Source organism: Pseudophryne corroboree, chromosome 2 (genome assembly GCF_028390025.1).
Source record: "Pseudophryne corroboree isolate aPseCor3 chromosome 2, aPseCor3.hap2, whole genome shotgun sequence".
Lineage (NCBI taxonomy): Eukaryota > Metazoa > Chordata > Amphibia > Anura > Myobatrachidae > Pseudophryne > Pseudophryne corroboree.
The window spans coordinates 15007126-15030584 of record NC_086445.1 but is presented as its reverse complement, the minus strand read 5'-3'; positions in this window follow the sequence as shown (position 1 = coordinate 15030584).

The following is a 23459-nucleotide window of genomic DNA, read 5'->3' as shown; positions in this document are numbered from 1 at the left end:
ACAGCAGCAGTGATAGCACTAATATGGTAATGCAGTAGAGGTCGTCACACAGCAGCAGTAATAGCACTAATATGGTAATACAGCAGGGGTGTCACACAGCAGCACTGATAGCTCTAATATGGTAATGCAGCAGGAGGCGTCACACAGCAGCAGTGATAGCACTAATATGGTAATGCAGTAGGAGGCGTCACACAGCAGCAGTGATAGCACTAATATGGTAATGCAGTAGGTGGCGTCACACAGCAGCAGTAATAGCACTAATATGGTAATACAGCAGGAGGCGTCACACAGCAGCAGTGATAGCACTAATATGGTAATACAGCAGGAGGTGTCACACAGCAGCAGCGATAGCACTAATATGGTAATACAGCAGAGGGTGTCACACAGCAGCAGTGATAGCACTAATATGGTAATGCAGTAGGAGGCGTCACACAGCAGCAGTGATAGCACTAATATGGTAATGCAGCAGGAGGCGTCACACAGCAGCAGTGATAGCACTAATATGGTAATACAGCAGGGGGCGTCACACAGCAGCAGTGATAGCACTAATATGGTAATACAGCAGAGGCTGTAACACAGCAGCAGTGATAGCACTAATATGGTAATGCAGCAGGAGGTGTCACACAGCAGCAGTGATAGCACTAATATGGTAATACAACAGGAGGTGTCACACAGCAGCAGTGATAGCACTAATATGGTAATGCAGCAGGAGGCGTCACACAGCAGCAGTGATAGCACTAATATGGTAATGCAGTAGGTGGCGTCACACAGCAGCAGTGATAGCACTAATATGGTAATGCAGCAGGGGGCGTCACACAGCAGCAGTGATAGCACTAATATGGTAATACAGCAGGAGGCGTCACACAGCAGCAGTGATAGCACTAATATGGTAATACAGCAGGAGGCGTCACACAGCAGCAGTGATAGCACTAATATGGTAATACAGCAGGAGGTGTCACACAGCAGCAGTGATAGCACTAATATGGTAATGCAGTAGGTGGCGTCACACAGCAGCAGTGATAGCACTAATATGGTAATACAGCAGGAGGCGTCACACAGCAGCAGTGATAGCACTAATATGGTAATACAGCAGGAGGTGTCACACAGCAGCAGCGATAGCACTAATATGGTAATACAGCAGAGGGTGTCACACAGCAGCAGTGATAGCTCTAATATGGTAATGCAGTAGGAGGCGTCACACAGCAGCAGTGATAACACTAATATGGTTATGCAGCAGGAGGCGTCACACAGCAGCAGTGATAACACTAATATGGTTATGCAGCAGGAGGCGTCACACAGCAGCAGTGATAGCACTAATATGGTTATGCAGCAGGAGGCGTCACACAGCAGCAGTGATAACACTAATATGGTTATGCAGCAGGAGGCGTCACACAGCAGCAGTGATAACACTAATATGGTTATGCAGCAGGAGGCGTCACACAGCAGCAGTGATAACACTAATATGGTTATGCAGCAGGAGGCGTCACACAGCAGCAGTGATAGCACTAATATGGTAATGCAGCAGGTGGTGTCACACAGCAGCAGTGATAGCACTAATATGGTAATGCAGCAGGAGGCGTCACACAGCAGCAGTGATAACACTAATATGGTAATACAGCATGAGGTGTCACACAGCAGCAGTGATAGCACTAATATGGTAATGCAGCAGGAGGCGTCACACAGCAGCAGTGATAACACTAATATGGTTATGCAGCAGGAGGCGTCACACAGCAGCAGTGATAACACTAATATGGTTATGCAGCAGGAGGCGTCACACAGCAGCAGTGATAGCACTAATATGGTAATGCAGCAGGAGGTGTCACACAGCAGCAGCGATAGCACTAATATGGTAATACAGCAGGAGGCGTCACACAGCAGCAGTGATAGCACTAATATGGTAATGCAGCAGAGGTCGTCACACAGCAGCAGTGATAGCACTAATATGGTAATGCAGCAGAGGTCGTCACACAGCAGCAGTGATAGCACTAATATGGTAATGCAGCAGAGGGTGTCACACAGCAGCAGTGATAGCACTAATATGGTAATACAGCAGAGGGTGTCACACAGCAGCAGTGATAGCACTAATATGGTAATACAGCAGAAGGTGTCGCACAGCAGCAGTGATAGCACTAATATGGTAATACAGCAAGAGGTGTCACACAGCAGCAGTGATAGCACTAATATGGTAATACAGCAAGAGGTGTCACACAGCAGCAGTGATAGCACTAATATGGTAATGCAGCAGAGGTCGTCACACAGCAGCAGTGATAGCACTAATATGGTAATGCAGCAGAGGTTGTCACACAGCAGCAGTGATAGCACTAATATGGTAATGCAGCAGGAGGCATCACACAGCAGCAGTGATAGCACTAATATGGTAATGCAGTAGGTGGCGTCACACAGCAGCAGTGATAGCACTAATATGGTAATACAGCAGGAGGCGTCACACAGCAGCAGCGATAGCACTAATATGGTAATACAACAGGAGGTGTCACACAGCAGCAGTGATAGCACTAATATGGTAATACAGCAGGGGGCGTCACACAGCAGCAGTGATAGCACTAATATGGTAATACAACAGGAGGTGTCACACAGCAGCAGTGATAGCACTAATATGGTAATGCAGCAGGGGGTGTCACACAGCAGCACTGATAGCTCTAATATGGTAATGCAGCAGGAGGCGTCACACAGCAGCAGTGATAGCACTAATATGGTAATGCAGTAGGTGGTGTCACACAGCAGCAGTGATAGCACTAATATGGTAATGCAGCAGGGGGCGTCACACAGCAGCAGTGATAGCACTAATATGGTAATGCAGCAGGGGGCGTCACACAGCAGCAGTGATAGCACTAATATGGTAATACAGCAGGAGGCGTCACACAGCAGCAGTGATAGCACTAATATGGTAATGCAGCAGGAGGCGTCACACAGCAGCAGTGATAGCACTAATATGGTAATGCAGCAGGAGGTGTCACACAGCAGCAGCGATAGCACTAATATGGTAATACAGCAGAGGGTGTCACACAGCAGCAGTGATAGCACTAATATGGTAATGCAGTTGGAGGCGTCACACAGCAGCAGTGATAACACTAATATGGTTATGCAGCAGGAGGCGTCACACAGCAGCAGTGATAGCACTAATATGGTAATGCAGCAGGGGGCGTCACACAGCAGCAGCGATAGCACTAATATGGTAATACAGCAGGGGGCGTCACACAGCAGCAGTGATAACACTAATATGGTTATGCAGCAGGAGGCGTCACACAGCAGCAGTGATAACACTAATATGGTAATGCAGCAGGAGGCGTCACACAGCAGCAGCGATAGCACTAATATGGTAATACAGCAGGGGGCGTCACACAGCAGCAGTGATAGCACTAATATGGTAATGCAGCAGGAAGCGTCACACAGCAGCAGTGACAGCACTAATATGGTAATGCAGCAGGAGGTGTCACACAGCAGCAGTGATAGTACTAATATGGTAATGCAGCAGAGGGTGTCACACAGCAGCAGTGATAGCACTAATATGGTAATACAGCAGAGGGTGTCACACAGCAGCAGTGATAGCACTAATATGGTAATACAGAAGAGGGTGTCACACAGCAGCAGTGATAGCACTAATATGGTAATGCAGCAGGAGGTGTCACACAGCAGCAGTGATAGCACTAATATGGTAATACAGCAGAGGGTGTCACACAGCAGCAGTGATAGCACTAATATGGTAATGCAGCAGGAGGTGTCACACAGCAGCAGTGATAGCACTAATATGGTAATACAGCAGAGGGTGTCACACAGCAGCAGTGATAGCACTAATATGGTAATGCAGCAGAGGTCGTCACACAGCAGCAGTGATAGCACTAATATGGTAATACAGCAGGAGGCGTCACACAGCAGCAGTGATAGCACTAATATGGTAATACAGCAGAGGGTGTCACACAGCAGCAGTGATAGCACTAATATGGTAATGCAGCAGGAGGTGTCACACAGCAGCAGTGATAGCACTAATATGGTAATACAGCAGAGGGTGTCACACAGCAGCAGTGATAGCACTAATATGGTAATGCAGCAGAGGTCGTCACACAGCAGCAGTGATAGCACTAATATGGTAATACAGCAGGAGGCGTCACACAGCAGCAGTGATAGCACTAATATGGTAATACAGCTGGAGGTGTCACACAGCAGCAGTGATAGCACTAATATGGTAATACAGCAAGAGGTGTCACACAGCAGCAGTGATAGCACTAATATGGTAATGCAGCAGGAGGCGTCACACAGCAGCAGTGATAGCACTAATATGGTAATGCAGCAGGGGGTGTCACACAGCAGCAGTGATAGCACTAATATGGTAATGCAGCAGAGGTCGTCACACAGCAGCAGTGATAGCACTAATATGGTAATACAGCAAGAGGTGTCACACAGCAGCAGTGATAGCACTAATATGGTAATGCAGCAGGAGGCGTCACACAGCAGCAGTGATAGCACTAATATGGTAATGCAGCAGGGGGCGTCACACAGCAGCAGTGATAGCACTAATATGGTAATGCAGCAGGGGGTGTCACACAGCAGCAGTGATAGCACTAATATGGTAATACAGCAGGAGGCGTCACACAGCAGCAATGATAGCACTAATATGGTAATGCAGCAGGAGGTGTCACACAGCAGCAGTGATAGCACTAATATGGTAATACAGTAGGAGGCGTCACGCAGCAGCAGCGATAGCACTAATATGGTAATGCAGCAGGAGGCGTCACACAGCAGCAGTGATAGCACTAATATGGTATTACAGCAGAGGGTGTCACACAGCAGCAGTGATAGCACTAATATGGTAATGCAGCAGGAGGTGTCACACAGCAGCAGCGATAGCACTAATATGGTAATACAGCAGGAGGCGTCACACAGCAGCAGCGATAGCACTAATATGGTAATGCAGCAGGGGGCGTCACACAGCAGCAGTGATAGCACTAATATGGTAATGCAGCAGGGGGCGTCACACAGCAGCAGGGATAGCACTAATATGGTAATGCAGCAGGAGGCGTCACATAGCAGCAGCGATAGCACTAATATGGTAATACAGCAGGGGGCGTCACACAGCAGCAGTGATAGCACTAATATGGTAATACAGCAGGAGGCGTCACACAGCAGCAGCGATAGCACTAATATGGTAATTCAGCAGGTGGCGTCACACAGCAGCAGTGATAGCACTAATATGGTAATGCAGCAGGAGGCGTCACGCAGCAGCAGTGATAGCACTAATATGGTAATACAGCAGGAGGCGTCACACAGCAGCAGCGATAGTACTAATATGGTAATACAGCAGGAGGCGTCACACAGCAGCAGTGATAGCACTAATATGGTAATGCAGCAGGAGGCGTCACATAGCAGCAGTGATAGCACTAATATGGTAATGCAGCAGGAGGCGTCACATAGCAGCAGCGATAGCACTAATAAGGTAATGTAGCAGGAGGTGTCACACAGCAGCAGCGATAGCACTAATATGGTAATGCAGCAGAGGGTGTCACACAGCAGCAGTGATAGCACTAATATGGTAATACAGCAGAGGGTGTCACACAGCAGCAGTGATAGCACTAATATGGTAATACAGCAGAGGGTGTCACACAGCAGCAGTGATAGCACTAATATGGTAATACAGCAGAGGGTGTCACACAGCAGCAGTGATAGCACTAATATGGTAATACAGCAGAGGTCGTCACACAGCAGCAGTGATAGCACTAATATGGTAATGCAGCAGAGGGTGTCACACAGCAGCAGTGATAGCACTAATATGGTAATACAGCAGAGGGTGTCACACAGCAGCAGCGATAGCACTAATATGGTAATACAGCAGGGGGCGTCACACAGCAGCAGTGATAGCACTAATATGGTAATACAGCAGAGGTCGTCACACAGCAGCAGTGATAGCACTAATATGGTAATGCAGCAGAGGGTGTCACACAGCAGCAGTGATAGCACTAATATGGTAATAAAGCAGAGGGTGTCACACAGCAGCAGCGATAGCACTAATATGGTAATACAGCAGGGGGCGTCACACAGCAGCAGTGATAGCACTAATATGGTAATGCAGCAGGAGGCGTCACACAGCAGCAGTGATAGCACTAATATAATAATGCAGCAGGAGGCGTCACACAGAAGCAGTGATAGCACTAATATGGTAATGTAGCAGGGGGTGTCACACAGCAGCAGTGATAGCACTAATATGGTAATACAGCAGGAGGCGTCACACAGCAGCAATGATAGCACTAATATGGTAATGCAGCAGGAGGTGTAACACAGCAGCAGTGATAGCACTAATATGGTAATACAGCAGGAGGCGTCACGCAGCAGCAGCGATAGCACTAATATGGTAATGCAGCAGGGGGCGTCACACAGCAGCAGTGATAGCACTAATATGGTAATACAGCAGGAGGCGTCACGCAGCAGCAGCGATAGCACTAATATGGTAATGCAGCAGGGGGTGTCACACAGCAGCAGCGATAGCACTAATATGGTAATACAGCAGGAGGCGTCACACAGCAGCAGCGATAGCACTAATATGGTAATGCAGCAGGGGGCGTCACACAGCAGCAGTGATAGCACTAATATGGTAATGCAGCAGGAGGTGTCACACAGCAGCAGCGATAGCACTAATATGGTAATACAGCAGGAGGCGTCACACAGCAGCAGCGATAGCACTAATATGGTAATACAGCAGGAGGCGTCACACAGCAGCAGTGATAGCACTAATATGGTAATGCAGCAGGAGGTGTCACACAGCAGCAGCGATAGCACTAATATGGTAATACAGCAGGAGGCGTCACACAGCAGCAGCGATAGCACTAATATGGTAATACAGCAGGAGGCGTCACACAGCAGCAGTGATAGCACTAATATGGTAATGCAGCAGGAGGCGTCACACAGCAGCAGCGATAGCACTAATATGGTAATACAGCAGGGGGCGTCACACAGCAGCAGCGATAGCACTAATATGGTAATACAGCAGGAGGCGTCACACAGCAGCAGTGATAGCACTAATATGGTAATGCAGCAGGAGGCGTCACACAGCAGCAGCGATATCACTAATGAGGTAATGCAGCAGGGTGTGTCACACAGCAGCAGTGATAGCACTAATATGGTAATGCAGCAGGAGGCGTCACACAGCAGCAGTGATATCACTAATATGGTAATACAGCAGGAGGCGTCACACAGCAGCAGCGATAGCACTAATATGGTATTACAGCAGGGGGTGTCACACAGCAGCAGTGATAGCACTAATATGGTAATACAGCCGGAGGCGTCTCACAGCAGCAGTGATAGCACTAATATGGTAATGCAGCAGAAGGCGTCACACAGCAGCAGTGATAGCACTAATATGGTAATACAGCAGGAGGCGTCACACAGCAGCAGTGATAGCACTAATATGGTAATGCAGCAGAAGGCGTCACACAGCAGCAGTGATAGCGCTAATATGGTAATACAGCAATAGGCGTCACGCAGCAGCAGCGATAGCACTAATAATGTAATGCAGCAGGAGGCGTCACACAGCAGCAGCAATAGCACTAATATGGTAATGCAGCAGGAGGCGTCACACAGCAGCAGCGATAGCACTAATATGGTAATACAGCAGGGGGCGTCACACAGCAGCAGCGATAGCACTACTATGGTAATACAGCAGGGGGCGTCACACAGCAGCAGCGATAGCACTAATATGGTAATGCAGCAGGAGGCGTCACACAGCAGCAGCGATAGCACTAATATGGTAATACAGCAGGGGGCGTCACACAGCAGCAGTGATAGCACTAATATGGTAATGCAGCAGGAGGCGTCACACAGCAGCGGTGATAGCACTAATATGGTAATGCAGCAGGAGGCGTCACACAGCAGCAGTGATAGCACTAATATGGTAAAACAGCAGGAGGTGTCACACAGCAGCAGCGATAGCACTAATATGGTAATACAGCAGGGGGTGTCACACAGCAGCAGTGATAGCACTAATATGGTAATACAGCAGGAGGCGTCACACAGCAGCAGTGATAGCACTAATATGGTAATACAACAGGAGCCGTCACACAGCAGCAGTGATAGCACTAATATGGTAATGCAGCAGGAGGTGTCACACAGCAGCAGTGATAGCACTAATATGGTAATGCAGCAGGAGGCGTCACACAGCAGCAGTGATAGCACTAATATGGTAATACAGCAGGAGGTGTCACATAGCAGCAGCGATAGCACTAATATGGTAATGCAGCAGGAGGCGTCACACAGCAGCAGCGATAGCACTAATATGGTAATGCAGCAGGAGGTGTCACACAGCAGCAGTGATAGCACTAATATGGTAATACAGCAGGGGGTGTCACACAGCAGCAGTGATAGCACTAATATGGTAATGCAGCAGGAGGCGTCACACAGCAGCAGTGATAGCACTAATATGGTAATGCAGCAGGAGGTGTCACACAGCAGCAGTGATAGCACTAATATGGTAATACAGCAGGGGGTGTCACACAGCAGCAGTGATAGCACTAATATGGTAATGCAGCAGAGGGTGTCACACAGCAGCAGTGATAGCACTAATATGGTAATGCAGCAGGAGACGTCACGCAGCAGCAGTGATAGAACTAATATGGTAATACAGCAGGAGGCGTCACACAGCAGCAGCGATAGCACTAATATGGTAATGCAGCAGGAGGCGTCACACAGCAGCAGTGATAGCACTAATATGGTAATACAGCAAGAGGTGTCACACAGCAGCAGCGATAGCACTAATATGGTAATGCAGCAGGAGGTGTCACACAGCAGCAGTGATAGCACTAATATGGTAATACAGCAAGAGGTGTCACACAGCAGCAGCGATAGCACTAATATGGTAATGCAGCAGGAGGTGTCACACAGCAGCAGTGATAGTACTAATATGGTAATACAGCAGGGGGCGTCACACAGCAGCAGTGATAGCACTAATATGGTAATGCAGCAGGAGGTGTCACACAGCAGCAGTGATAGCACTAATATGGTAATGCAGCAGGGGGTGTCACACAGCAGCAGTGATAGCACTAATATGGTAATGCAGCAGGAGGCGTCACACAGCAACAGTGATAACATTAATATGGTAATGCAGCAGGAGGCGTCACACAGCAGCAGTGATAGCACTAATATGGTAATGCAGCAGGAGGCGTCACACAGCAGCACTGATAGCACTAATATGGTAATGCAGCAGGAGGCGTCACACAGCAGCAGTGATAGCACTAATATGGTAATACAGCAGGTGGCGTCACACAGCAGCAGCGATATCACTAATATGGTAATGCAGTAGGTGGTGTCACACAGCAGCAGTGATAGCGCTAATACGGTAATGCAGCAGGAGGTGTCACACAGCAGCACTGATTGCACTAATATGGTAATGCAGCAGGAGGCGTCACACAGCAGCAGTGATAGCACTAATATGGTAATGCAGCAGGAGGCGTCACACAGCATCAGTGATAGCACTAATATGGTAATGCAGCAGGAGGCGTCCCACAGCAACAGTGATAACATTAATATGGTAATGCAGCAGGAGGCGTCACACAGCAGCAGTGATAGCACTAATATGGTAATGCAGCAGGAGGCGTCACACAGCAGCACTGATAGCACTAATATGGTAATGCAGCAGGAGGCGTCACACAGCAGCAGTGATAGCACTAATATGGTAATACAGCAGGGGGCGTCACGCAGCAGCAGCGATATCACTAATATGGTAATGCAGCAGGAGGCGTCACACAGCAGCAGTGATAGCACTAATATGGTAATGCAGCAGGAGGTGTCACACAGCAGCAGTGAAAACACTAATATGGTAATGCAGCAGGAGGTGTCACACAGCAGCAGTGATAGCACTAATATGGTAATGCAGCAGGAGGCGTCACACAGCAGCAGCGATAGCACTAATATGGTAATGCAGCAGGAGGTGTCACACAGCAGCAGTGATAGCACTAATATGGTAATGCAGCAGGGGGCGTCACACAGCAGCAGTGATAGCACTAATATGGTAATACAGCAGGAGGTGTCACACAGCAGCAGCAATAACACTAATATGGTAATGCAGCAGGGGGCGTCACACAGCAGCAGAGATAGCACTAATATGGTAATGCAGCAGGAGGTGTCACACAGCAGCAGTGATAGCACTAATATGGTAATGCAGTAGGGGGCGTCACACAGCAGCAGTGATAACACTAATATGGTTATGCAGCAGGAGGCGTCACACAGCAGCAGTGATAGCACTAATATGGTAATGCAGTAGGAGGCGTCACACAGCAGCAGTGATAGCAGTAATATGGTAATACAGCAGGGGGCGTCACAAAGCAGCAGTGATAGCACTAATATGGTAATGCAGCAGGTGGCGTCACACAGCAGCAGTGACAGCACTAATATGGTAATGCAGCAGGGGGCGTCACACAGCAGCAGTGATAGCACTAATATGGTAATGCAGCAGGGGGCGTCACACAGCAGCAGTGATAGCACTAATATGGTAATGCAGTAGGGGGCGTCACACAGCAGCAGTGATAACACTAATATGGTAATGCAGCAGGAGGTGTCACACAGCAGCAGTGACAACACTAATATGGTAATGCAGCAGGAGGCGTCACACAGCAGCAGTGATAGCACTAATATGGTAATGCAGTAGGAGGCGTCACACAGCAGCAGTGATAGCAGTAATATGGTAATACAGCAGGGGGCGTCACACAGCAGCAGTGATAGCACTAATATGGTAATGTAGCAGGAGGTGTCACACAGCAGCAGTGATAGCACTAATATGGTAATGCAGCAGGTTGCGTCACACAGCAGCAGCGATAGCACTAATATGGTAATGTAGCAGGAGGCGTCACACAGCAGCAGTGATAGCACTAATATGGTAATACAGCAGGAGACGTCACACAGCAGCAGCGATAGCACTAATATGGTAATGCAGCAGGAGGCGTCACACAGCAGCAGCGATAGCACTAATATGGTAATACAGCAGGAGGTGTCACACAGCAGCAGCGATAGCACTAATATGGTAATGCAGCAGGAGGCGTCACACAGCAGTGATAGTACTAATATGGTAATGCAGCAGGAGGTGTCACACAGCAGCAGTGATAGCACTAATATGGTAATGCAGCAGGGGGCGTCACACAGCAGCAGTGATAGCACTAATATGGTAATACAGCAGGAGGCGTCACACAGCAGCAGCGATAGCACTAATATGGTAATGCAGCAGGAGGCGTCACACAGCAGCAGGGATAGCACTAATATAGTAATACAGCAGGAGGTGTAACACAGCAGCAGCGATAGCACTAATATGGTAATGCAGCAGGAGGCGTCACACAGCAGCAGTGATAGCACTAATATGGTAATACAGCAGGAGGTGTCACACAGCAGCAGTGATAGTACTAATATGGTAATACAGCAGGGGGCGTCACACAGCAGCAGTGATAGCACTAATATGGTAATGCAGCAGAAGGTGTCACACAGCAGCAGTGATAGCACTAATATGGTAATGCAGCAGGAGGTGTCACACAGCAGCAGTGATAGCACTAATATGGTAATGCAGCAGGAGGCGTCACACAGCAACAGTGATAACATTAATATGGTAATGCAGCAGGAGGCGTCACACAGCAGCAGTGATAGCACTAATATGGTAATGCAGCAGGAGGCGTCACACAGCAGCACTGATAGCACTAATATGGTAATGCAGCAGGAGGCGTCACACAGCAGCAGTGATAGCACTAATATGGTAATACAGCAGGTGGCGTCACACAGCAGCAGCGATATCACTAATATGGTAATGCAGTAGGTGGTGTCACACAGCAGCAGTGATAGCGCTAATACGGTAATGCAGCAGGAGGTGTCACACAGCAGCACTGATTGCACTAATATGGTAATGCAGCAGGAGGCGTCACACAGCATCAGTGATAGCACTAATATGGTAATGCAGCAGGAGGCGTCACACAGCATCAGTGATAGCACTAATATGGTAATGCAGCAGGAGGTGTCCCACAGCAACAGTGATAACATTAATATGGTAATGCAGCAGGAGGCGTCACACAGCAGCAGTGATATCACTAATATGGTAATGCAGCAGGAGGCGTCACACAGCAGCACTGATAGCACTAATATGGTAATGCAGCAGGAGGCGTCACACAGCAGCACTGATAGCACTAATATGGTAATGCAGCAGGAGGCGTCATACAGCAGCAGTGATAACACTAATATGGTAATGCAGCAGGAGGTGTCACACAGCAGCAGTGATAGCACTAATATGGTAATGCAGCAGGAGGCGTCACACAGCAGCAGCGATAGCACTAATATGGTAATACAGCAGGAGGTGTCACACAGCAGCAGCAATAACCCTAATATGGTAATGCAGCAGGGGGCGTCACACAGCAGCAGTGATAGCACTAATATGGTAATGCAGCAGGAGGTGTCACACAGCAGCAGTGATAGCACTAATATGGTAATGCAGTAGGGGGCGTCACACAGCAGCAGTGATAGCACTAATATGGTAATGCAGCAGGAGGCGTCACACAGCAGCAGTGATAGCACTAATATGGTAATGCAGCAGGAGGCGTCACACAGCAGCAGTGATAGCACTAATATGGTAATGCAGTAGGAGGCGTCACACAGCAGCAGTGATAGCAGTAATATGGTAATGCAGCAGGTGGCGTCACACAGCAGCAGTGACAGCACTAATATGGTAATGCAGCAGGGGGCGTCACACAGCAGCAGTGATAGCACTAATATGGTAATGCAGCAGGGGGCGTCACACAGCAGCAGTGATAGCACTAATATGGTAATGCAGCAGGGGGCGTCACACAGCAGCAGTGATAGCACTAATATGGTAATGCAGTAGGGGGCGTCACACAGCAGCAGTGATAGCACTAATATGGTAATGCAGTAGGGGGCGTCACACAGCAGCAGTGATAGCACTAATATGGTAATGCAGCAGGAGGCGTCACACAGCAGCAGTGATAGCACTAATATGGTTATGCAGCAGGAGGCGTCACACAGCAGCAGTGATAGCACTAATATGGTAATGCAGTAGGAGGCGTCACACAGCAGCAGTGATAGCACTAATATGGTAATGCAGTAGGAGGCGTCACACAGCAGCAGTGATAGCAGTAATATGGTAATACAGCAGGGGGCGTCACACAGCAGCAGTGATAGCACTAATATGGTAATGTAGCAGGAGGTGTCACACAGCAGCAGTGATAGCACTAATATGGTAATGCAGCAGGTTGCGTCACACAGCAGCAGCGATAGCACTAATATGGTAATGTAGCAGGAGGCGTCACACAGCAGCAGTGATAGCACTAATATGGTAATACAGCAGGAGACGTCACACAGCAGCAGCGATAGCACTAATATGGTAATGCAGCAGGAGGCGTCACACAGCAGCAGCGATAGCACTAATATGGTAATACAGCAGGAGGTGTCACACAGCAGCAGCGATAGCACTAATATGGTAATGCAGCAGGAGGCGTCACACAGCAGTGATAGTACTAATATGGTAATGCAGCAGGAGGTGTCACACAGCAGCAGTGATAGCACTAATATGGTAATGCAGCAGGGGGCGTCATACAGCAGCAGTGATAGCACTAATATGGTAATACAGCAGGAGGCGTCACACAGCAGCAGCGATAGCACTAATATGGTAATGCAGCAGGAGGCGTCACACAGCAGCAGTGATAGCACTAATATAGTAATACAGCAGGAGGTGTAACACAGCAGCAGCGATAGCACTAATATGGTAATGCAGCAGGAGGCGTCACACAGCAGCAGTGATAACACTAATATGGTAATGCAGCAGGGGGTGTCACACAGCAGCAGTGATAGCACTAATATGGTAATACAGCAGGAGGTGTCACACAGCAGCAGTGATAGTACTAATATGGTAATACAGCAGGGGGCGTCACACAGCAGCACTGATAGCACTAATATGGTAATGCAGCAGAAGGTGTCACACAGCAGCAGTGATAGCACTAATATGGTAATGCAGCAGGAGGTGTCACACAGCAGCAGTGATAGCACTAATATGGTAATGCAGCAGGAGGCGTCACACAGCAACAGTGATAACATTAATATGGTAATGCAGCAGGAGGCGTCACACAGCAGCAGTGATAGCACTAATATGGTAATGCAGCAGGAGGCGTCACACAGCAGCACTGATAGCACTAATATGGTAATGCAGCAGGAGGCGTCACACAGCAGCAGTGATAGCACTAATATGGTAATACAGCAGGTGGCGTCACACAGCAGCAGCGATATCACTAATATGGTAATGCAGTAGGTGGTGTCACACAGCAGCAGTGATAGCGCTAATACGGTAATGCAGCAGGAGGTGTCACACAGCAGCACTGATTGCACTAATATGGTAATGCAGCAGGAGGCGTCACACAGCATCAGTGATAGCACTAATATGGTAATGCAGCAGGAGGCGTCACACAGCATCAGTGATAGCACTAATATGGTAATGCAGCAGGAGGTGTCCCACAGCAACAGTGATAACATTAATATGGTAATGCAGCAGGAGGCGTCACACAGCAGCAGTGATAGCACTAATATGGTAATGCAGCAGGAGGCGTCACACAGCAGCACTGATAGCACTAATATGGTAATGCAGCAGGAGGCGTCACACAGCAGCACTGATAGCACTAATATGGTAATGCAGCAGGAGGCGTCATACAGCAGCAGTGATAACACTAATATGGTAATGCAGCAGGAGGTGTCACACAGCAGCAGTGATAGCACTAATATGGTAATGCAGCAGGAGGCGTCACACAGCAGCAGCGATAGCACTAATATGGTAATGCAGCAGGAGGTGTCACACAGCAGCAGATATAGCACTAATATGGTAATACAGCAGGGGGCGTCACACAGCAGCAGTGATAGCACTAATATGGTAATACAGCAGGAGGTGTCACACAGCAGCAGTGATAGCACTAATATGGTAATGCAGCAGGGGGCGTCACACAGCAGCAGTGATAGCACTAATATGGTAATACAGCAGGAGGTGTCACACAGCAGCAGCAATAACCCTAATATGGTAATGCAGCAGGGGGCGTCACACAGCAGCAGTGATAGCACTAATATGGTAATGCAGCAGGAGGTGTCACACAGCAGCAGTGATAGCACTAATATGGTAATGCAGTAGGGGAGCGTCACACAGCAGCAGTGATAGCACTAATATGGTAATGCAGCAGGAGGCGTCACACAGCAGCAGTGATAGCACTAATATGGTAATGCAGCAGGAGGCGTCACACAGCAGCAGTGATAGCACTAATATGGTAATGCAGTAGGAGGCGTCACACAGCAGCAGTGATAGCAGTAATATGGTAATGCAGCAGGTGGCGTCACACAGCAGCAGTGACAGCACTAATATGGTAATGCAGCAGGGGGCGTCACACAGCAGCAGTGATAGCACTAATATGGTAATGCAGCAGGGGGCGTCACACAGCAGCAGTGATAGCACTAATATGGTAATGCAGCAGGGGGCGTCACACAGCAGCAGTGATAGCACTAATATGGTAATGCAGTAGGGGGCGTCACACAGCAGCAGTGATAGCACTAATATGGTAATGCAGTAGGGGGCGTCACACAGCAGCAGTGATAGCACTAATATGGTAATGCAGCAGGAGGCGTCACACAGCAGCAGTGACAGCACTAATATGGTAATGCAGCAGGAGGCGTCACACAGCAGCAGTGATAGCACTAATATGGTAATGCAGTAGGAGGCGTCACACAGCAGCAGTGATAGCACTAATATGGTAATGCAGCAGGTGGCGTCACACAGCAGCAGTGACAGCACTAATATGGTAATGCAGCAGGGGGCGTCACACAGCAGCAGTGATAGCACTAATATGGTAATGCAGCAGGGGGCGTCACACAGCAGCAGTGATAGCACTAATATGGTAATGCAGTAGGGGGCGTCACACAGCAGCAGTGATAACACTAATATGGTAATGCAGCAGGAGGTGTCACACAGCAGCAGTGATAACACTAATATGGTAATGCAGCAGGAGGCGTCACACAGCAGCAGTGATAGCACTAATATGGTAATGCAGTAGGAGGCGTCACACAGCAGCAGTGATAGCAGTAATATGGTAATACAGCAGGGGGCGTCACACAGCAGCAGTGATAGCACTAATATGGTAATGTAGCAGGAGGTGTCACACAGCAGCAGTGATAGCACTAATATGGTAATGCAGCAGGTTGCGTCACACAGCAGCAGCGATAGCACTAATATGGTAATGTAGCAGGAGGCGTCACACAGCAGCAGCGATAGCACTAATATGGTAATACAGCAGGAGGCGTCACACAGCAGCAGTGATAGCACTAATATGGTAATGCAGCAGGAGACGTCACACAGCAGCAGCGATAGCACTAATATGGTAATGCAGCAGGAGGCGTCACACAGCAGCAGCGATAGCACTAATATGGTAATACAGCAGGAGGTGTCACACAGCAGCAGCGATAGCACTAATATGGTAATGCAGCAGGAGGCGTCACACAGCAGTGATAGTACTAATATGGTAATGCAGCAGGAGGTGTCACACAGCAGCAGTGATAGCACTAATATGGTAATGCAGCTGGAGGCGTCACACAGCAGCAGTGATAGCACTAATATGGTAATACAGCAGGAGGTGTCACACAGCAGCAGTGAAAGCACTAATATGGTAATGCAGCAGGAGACGTCACACAGCAGCAGTGATAGCACTAATATGGTAATGCAGCAGGAGGTGTCACACAGCAGCAGTGATAGCACTAATATAGTAATGCAGCAGGAGGTGTCACACAGCAGCAGTGATAGCACTAATATGGTAATGTAGCAGGAGGCGTCACACAGCAGCAGCGATAGCACTAATATGGTAATGCAGCAGGGGGCGTCACACAGCAGCAGTGATAGCACTAATATGGTAATGCAGCAGGGGGCGTCACACAGCAGCAGTGATAGCACTAATATGGTAATGCAGCAGGGGGCGTCACACAGTAGCAGCGATATCACTAATATGGTAATGCAGCAGGAGGCGTCACACAGCAGCAGTGATAGCACTAATATGGTAATGCAGCAGGAGGTGTCACACAGCGGCAGTGATAGCACTAATATGGTAATGCAGCAGGAGACGTCACACAGCAGCAGCGATAGCACTAATATGGTAATGCAGCAGGAGGCGTCACACAGCAGCAGTGATAGCACTAATATGGTAATGCAGCAGGAGGTGTCACACAGCAGCAGTGATAGCACTAATATGGTAATGCTGCAGGAGGTGTCACACAGCAGCAGTGATAGCAGTAATATGGTAATACAGCAGGAGGTGTCACACAGCAGCAGTGATAACACTAATATGGTAATACAGCAGGAGGTGTCACACAGCAGCAGTGATAGCACTAATATGGTAATACAGCAGGAGGTGTCACACAGCAGCAGTGATAGCACTAATATGGTAATACAGCAGGAGGCGTCACACAGCAGCAGTGATAGCACTAATATGGTAATGCAGCAGGAGGTGTCACACAGCAGCAGTGATAACACTAATATGGTAATGCAGCAGGAGGTGTCACACAGCAGCAGTGATAGCACTAATATGGTAATACAGCAGGAGGTGTCACACAGCAGCAGTGATAACACTAATATGGTAATGCAGCAGGGGGCGTCACACAGCAGCAGTAATAGCACTAATATGGTAATGCAGCAGGAGGCGTCACACAGCAGCAGTGATAGCACTAATATGGTAATGCAGCAGGAGGCGTCACACAGCAGCAGTGATAGCACTAATATGGTAATACAGCAGGGGGCGTCACACAGCAGCAGTGATAGCAGTAATATGGTAATGCAGCAGGAGGCGTCACACAGCAGCAGCGATAGCACTAATATGGTAATGCAGCAGGGGGCGTCACACAGCAGCAGTGATAACACTAATATGGTAATGCAGCAGGAGGCGTCACACAGCAGCAGTGATAGCACTAATATGGTAATGCAGCAGGAGGCGTCACACAGCAGCAGTGATAGCACTAATATGGTAATACAGCAGGGGGCGTCACACAGCAGCAGTGATAGCAGTAATATGGTAATGCAGCAGGAGGCGTCACACAGCAGCAGCGATAGCACTAATATGGTAATGCAGCAGGGGGCGTCACACAGCAGCAGTGATAACACTAATATGGTAATGCAGCAGGAGGTGTCACACAGCAGCAGGGATAGCACTAATATGGTAATGCAGCAGGAGGCGTCACACAGCAGCAGCGATAGCAATAATATGGTAATACAGCAGGAGGTGTCACGCAGCAGCAGTGATAGCACTAATATGGTAATGCAGCAGGAGGCGTCACACAGCAGCACTGATAGCACTAATATGGTAATACAGCAGGAGGTGTCACACAGCAGCAGTGATAGCACTAATATGGTAATGCAGCAGGGGGCGTCACACAGCAGTAGCGATAGCACTAATATGGTAATGCAGCAGGGGGCGTCACACAGCAGCAGTGATAGCACTAATATGGTAATGCAGCGGGGGCGTCACACAGCAGCAGTGATAGCACTAATATGGTAATGCAGTAGGAGGCGTCACACAGCAGCAGTGATAGCACTAATATGGTAATGCAGCAGGCGGCGTCACACAGCAGCAGTGATAGCACTAATATGGTAATACAGCAGGAGGCGTCACACAGCAGCAGTGATAGCACTAATATGGTAATGCAGCAGGGGGCGTCACACAGCAGCAGTGATAGCACTAATATGGTAATGCAGCAGGAGGCGTCACACAGCAGCAGTGATTGCACTAATATGGTAATGCAGCGGGGGCGTCACACAGCAGCAGTGATAGCACTAATATGGTAATGCAGCAGGAGGTGTCACACAGCAGCAGTGATAGCACTAATATGATAATGCAGCAGGGGGCGTCACACAGCAGCAGTGATAGCACTGATATGGTAATGCAGCAGGGGGCGTCACACAGCAGCAGTGATAGCACTAATATGGTAATACAGCAGGAGGCGTCACACAGCAGCAGTGATAGCAATAATATGGTAATGCAGCAGGAGGCATCACACAGCAGCAGTGATAGCACTAATATGGTAATGCAGCAGGAGGCGTCACACAGCAGCAGCAGCAATAGCACTGATATGGTAATGCAGCAGGGGTCGTCACACAGCAGCAGCAGCGATAGCACTAATATGGTAATGCAGCGGGGGCGTCACACAGCAGCAGTGATAGCACTAATATGGTAATGCAGCAGGAGGTGTCACACAGAAGCAGTGATAGTACTAATATGGTAATACAGCAGGGGGTGTCACACAGCAGCAGTGATAGCACTAATATGGTAATACAGCAGGAGGCGTCACACAGCAGCAGTGATAGCACTAATATGGTAATACAGCAGGAGGCGTCACACAGCAGCAGTGATAGCAATAATATGGTAATGCAGCAGGAGGCGTCACACAGCAGCAGTGATAGCAGTAATATGGTAATACAGCAGGAGGTGTCACACAGCAGCAGTGATAGCACTAATATGGTAATACAGCAGGAGGTGTCACACAGCAGCAGTGATAGCACTAATATGGTAATGCAGCAGGAGGCGTCACACAGCAGCAGCGATAGCACTAATATGGTAATGCAGCAGGAGGTGTCACACAGCAGCAGTGATAGCACTAATATGTTAATGCAGCAGGAGGCGTCACACAGCAGCAGTGATAGCACTAATATGGTAATGCAGCAGGGGGCGTCACACAGCAGCAGTGATAGCACTAATATGGTAATGCAGCAGGAGGTGTCACACAGCAGCAGTGATAGCACTAATATGGTAATGCAGCAGGAGGCGTCACACAGCAGCAGCGATAGCACTAATATGGTAATGCAGCAGGAGGTGTCACACAGCAGCAGTGATAGCACTAATATGTTAATGCAGCAGGAGGCGTCACACAGCAGCAGTGATAGCACTAATATGGTAATGCAGCAGGGGGCGTCACACAGCAGCAGTGATAGCACTAATATGGTAATGCAGCAGGGGGTGTCACACAGCAGCAGTGATAGCACTAATATGGTAATGCAGCAGGAGGTGTCACACAGCAGCAGTGATAGCACTAATATGGTAATGCAGCAGGAGGTGTCACACAGCAGCAGTGATAGCACTAATATGTTAATGCAGCAGGAGGCGTCACACAGCAGCAGTGATAGCACTAATATGGTAATGCAGCAGGGGGCGTCACACAGCAGCAGTGATAGCACTAATATGGTAATGCAGCAGGGGGCGTCACACAGCAGCAGTGATAGCACTAATATGGTAATACAGCTGGAGGCGTCACACAGCAGCAGCAGTGATAGCACTAATATGGTAATACAGCAGGAGGCGTCACACAGCAGCAGTGATAGCACTAATATGGTAATGCAGCAGGAGGCGTCACACAGCAGCAGTGATAGCACTAATATGGTAATGCAGCAGGAGGTGTCACACAGCAGCAGTGATAGCAATAATATGGTAATACAGCAGGAGGTGTCACACAGCAGCAGTGATAGCACTAATATGTTAATGCAGCAGGAGGCGTCACACAGCAGCAGTGATAGCACTAATATGGTAATGCAGCAGGGGGCGTCACACAGCAGCAGTGATAGCACTAATATGGTAATGCAGCAGGAGGTGTCACACAGCAGCAGTGATAGCACTAATATGGTAATGCAGCAGGAGGTGTCACACAGCAGCAGTGATAGCAATAATATGGTAATACAGCAGGAGGTGTCACACAGCAGCAGTGATAGCACTAATATGGTAATGCAGCAGGAGGTGTCACACAGCAGCAGCGATAGCACTAATATGGTAATGCAGCAGGAGGCGTCACACAGCAGCAGCAGTGATAGCACTAATATGGTAATACAGCAGGCGGCGTCACACAGCAGCAGTGATAGCACTAATATGGTAATGCAGCAGGAGGTGTAACACAGCAGCAGCAGTGATAGCACTAATATGGTAATGCAGCGGGGGCGTCACACAGCAGCAGTGATAGCACTAATATGGTAATACAGCAGGAGGCGTCACACAGCAGCAGCAGTGATAGCACTAATATGGTAATGCAGCGGGGGCGTCACACAGCAGCAGTGATAGCACTAATATGGTAATGCAGCAGGAGGTGTCACACAGCAGCAGCGATAGCACTAATATGGTAATGCAGTAGGAGGCGTCACACAGCAGCAGTGATAGCACTAATATGGTAATACAGCAGGCGGCGTCACACAGCAGCAGTGATAGCACTAATATGGTAATGCAGCAGGAGGCGTCACACAGCAGCAGCAGTGATAGCACTAATATGGTAATGCAGCGGGGGCGTCACACAGCAGCAGTGATAGCACTAATATGGTAATGCAGTAGGAGGCGTCACACAGCAGCAGTGATAGCACTAATATGGTAATACAGCAGGCGGCGTCACACAGCAGCAGTGATAGCACTAATATGGTAATGCAGCAGGAGGTGTCACACAGCAGCAGTGATAGCACTAATATGGTAATACAGCAGGAGGTGTCACACAGCAGCAGTGATAGCAATAATATGGTAATGTAGCAGGAGGCATCACACAGCAGCAGTGATAGCACTAATATGGTAATGCAGCAGGAGGTGTCACACAGCAGCAGTGATAGCACTAATATGGTAATGCAGCAGGAGGTGTCACACAGCAGCAGTGATAGCACTAATATGGTAATGCAGCAGGAGGCGTCACACAGCAGCAGTGATAGCTCTAATATGGTAATGCAGCAGGGGGCGTCACACAGCAGCAGCAGCGATAGCACTAATATGGTAATGCAGCAGGGGGCGTCACACAGCAGCAGCAGTGATAGCACTAATATGGTAATGCAGCAGGAGGTGTCACACAGCAGCAGTGATAGCACTAATATGGTAATGCAGCAGGAGGTGTCACACAGCAGCAGTGATAGCACTAATATGGTAATGCAGCAGGAGGCGTCACACAGCAACAGTGATAACATTAATATGGTAATGCAGCAGGAGGTGTCACACAGCAGCAGCAGTGATAGCAATAATATGGTAATGCAGCAGGAGGCGTCACACAGCAGCAGCAGTGATAGCACTAATATGGTAATACAGCAGGAGGTGTCACACAGCAGCAGTGATAGCACTAATATGGTAATGCAGCAGGAGGTGTCACACAGCAGCAGTGATAGCACTAATATGGTAATGCAGCAGGAGGCGTCACACAGCAACAGTGATAGCACTAATATGGTAATGCAGTAGGAGGTGTCACACAGCAGCAGCAGTGATAGCAATAATATGGTAATGCAGCAGGAGGCGTCACACAGCAGCAGCAGTGATAGCACTAATATGGTAATACAGCAGGGGGCGTCACACAGCAGCAGTGATAACACTAATATGGTAATGCAGCAGGAGGTGTCACACAGCAGCAGCGATAGCACTAATATGGTAATACAGCAGGGGGCGTCACACAGCAGCAGTGATAGCAGTAATATGGTAATGCAGCAGGAGGTGTCACACAGCAGCAGTGATAGCAGTAATATGGTAATACAGCAGGAGACGTCACACAGCAGCAGTGATAGCACTAATATGGTAATACAGCAGGAGGTGTCACACAGCAGCAGTGATAGCACTAATATGGTAATGCAGCAGGGGGCGTCACACAGCAGCAGTGATAACACTAATATGGTAATGCAGCAGGGGGCGTCACACAGCAGCAGCGATAGCACTAATATGGTAATGCAGCAGGAGGCGTCACACAGCAGCAGCAGCGATAGCACTAATATGGTAATGCAGCAGGAGGCGTCACACAGCAGCAGTGATAGCACTAATATGGTAATACAGCAGAGGGTGTCACACAGCAGCAGTGATAGCACTAATATGGTAATACAGCAGGAGGCGTCACACAGCAGCAGTGATAGCACTAATATGGTAATGCAGCAGGAGGCGTCACACAGCAGCAGTGATAGCACTAATATGGTAATACAGCAGAGGGTGTCACACAGCAGCAGTGATAGCACTAATATGGTAATACAGCAGGAGGCGTCACACAGCAGCAGTGATAGCACTAATATGGTAATGCAGCAGGAGGCGTCACACAGCAGCAGTGATAGCACTAATATGGTAATGCAGCAGGAGGTGTCACACAGCAGCAGTGATAACACTAATATGGTAATGCAGCAGGAGGTGTCACACAGCAGCAGTGATAGCAGTAATATGGTAATGCAGCAGGGGGTGTCACACAGCAGCAGTGATAACACTAATATGGTAATGCAGCAGGGGGTGTCACACAGCAGCAGTGATAACACTAATATGGTAATGCAGCAGGGGGTGTCACACAGCAGCAGTGATAACACTAATATGGTAATGCAGCAGGGGGTGTCACACAGCAGCAGTGATAGCACTAATATGGTAATGCAGTAGGTGGCGTCACACAGCAGCAGTGATAGCACTAATATGGTAATACAGCAGGAGGCGTCACACAGCAGC